We start from the raw sequence: 2,138 nt of genomic DNA, 5'->3' as shown, positions 1-2,138 counted from the left end.
GATTTTTAACTTCAAAGAACTTCCACTTAGTCATATTTCTAATCGACTAAGCCTGAGACATTTATCTCTTTAAATATATTATATATACTCTATTTAAATTTTAGACAAACTTTAAAATTTTTTAAAAAATTCTATAAAATTATTTTTTCTATAACACTTATTATTTAATTATCGTATCTTACATTATCTCTATCAATAAAATTTTAGTCTCTAAATTTATTGATCAAACTAAGAAATTCTTATCTAAGGATAACATGCTAGTTTATCCTAGTATCATGAATAAATTTCTAATCATGAGAGACTTAAAATTCTCTTATGAAACCACATGATGATCTACTTCCAAGTAGATAATAATAACTTTGTGAGTTATGAGCTCACTCATCTTCCACCACTCTAATATTTCTATCTGTTGTAGCAAGCAAAGTCTACCTCCGAAATCCATATACAACTCTATCAGTAGATCCCCTAACATATATTTAGTGCAGTCAGATTGTCTATCTGTCTGAAGATGGCAAGTTATACTAACATAGAGCTCTATACTTACGGTCTACTGTAAACTCTACCAGACCGTAATATAAATCATCAATCTCTATCTGGTATGATACTTAGAGGTATACCATGAACTTTGCTAATCAATCCAAAGAATTTATCCCATAGATCGATAGAAAGTAAGTAAACTTGGTTAACCAATAGCCTCACAATAAAGTCCATTGTGAAATGCTCTCATTTCCATTTCAATATTTTGTATCTATTAAAATCATCCTACTGATTTCTGATGTTCACCCTCCACTTGCTAGCATACTAGACATCAAGTTATAAAATCCGCAATGTCTCATTTCATGTTGTTCCATCAATAGGAACGTTTTAGATCCCTATACATCGGGTACCACCCGAATATATGGCAAATCCAGATTGATGTGCTTCCTTAAGGAAATCCTTCTGGACGTATTATGACCCAAGTACACACAATCTGTCATGGTAACAAAGAATCTCATTCTCATCACATGAGAACTTTGTCTAAGGTTCAACTCTTTCTGGTAAATTGTGAACCATGTAAATCTCGAAAATGATTCTGATCCTGTCCGAAGGCTGAATCAATGGACGCTGGGCACGGAGTGCTCTTCGACTACTGAAGTGGCTCTTAAACTGCTAGAACGAAGCTCCGGCAAACCTGCACAGAAGTCGAGCCGGGAAGGGGGTTCCCGGCGGCGACCCTCCGACGCTCAAGTCAGGTAAGCAACGATGAAAAAGGTGGCTCCCAAAGTCTCAGAATGCGTACCTCCAGCGAAGTCTGAGGCTCTTTATATAGAGTTGTGAAGGGTTAGGGCATGCATACCGAGGTGCATATGTGTCCTCTGTCCTTTCCTCGGTATGCGGTTGTCAGAAAGCTCACCTGACCCATACCGCTACAGTCAAAACATGTCTTCGATGGGACAGCAGAATCCCCTGTCACAAGATTTGGGGTATGGCCTACAAGTGAAAAATACCTGCTGTCAGAAAAAGACCTCCCTTGTCCTTTTCCCCTTTACTACAGATCTAGCGTCCGGCCGGACAGCTCCCTCAACATCCGGCCGGACATATGCGGTGGTTTACTTAGGGAGATTCTCCATCACATGCTTTATGGGGACTATTAGCAGTGTTACCTTATGGCTTTGACCGAGCGTGGGGTCCGTTCGGCCCACGACCTTTTCCCCTGAGCGCCGCAACCCTGCTTTCGACAGGGCGCCTTTAACCATCAGTCGTATATCGTCCGGTCGGCAAGCCGATCGGACCCATCCCTCTCCGGGCGGACGACTACCACCATGGCTTCCACGTGGCGTTGACTTCCCATGGCGGGGCCCCCTTTCTTACTACCGGATCACTTGCCTCCCCTTCAAGTCTAGTCGAAGGAGGCGAATAGCCCGACTGACTGGACTAAGAATCCGGCCGAGCGGTTCCTCCGTGCTTGTATCATCCGCTCGGCCAACCGTAGAGGTAGCCTAAGCGAATCAACAATGGTCTTCACCGGATCTCCTCATATTCTGCGCCAATCTTCGACATCAAGGTTGAGCATGCTTTCATTAAATGCTCCGAATGATTGAATACCACGTGGAGCATTGTCATCGGTGTACGGCGGCGGTAGCATGATATTTTGACGT

This window comes from Zingiber officinale, chromosome 2A, assembly GCF_018446385.1.
Source record: "Zingiber officinale cultivar Zhangliang chromosome 2A, Zo_v1.1, whole genome shotgun sequence".
Classification (NCBI taxonomy): domain Eukaryota; kingdom Viridiplantae; phylum Streptophyta; class Magnoliopsida; order Zingiberales; family Zingiberaceae; genus Zingiber; species Zingiber officinale.
This window is presented reverse-complemented; position numbering follows the sequence as displayed.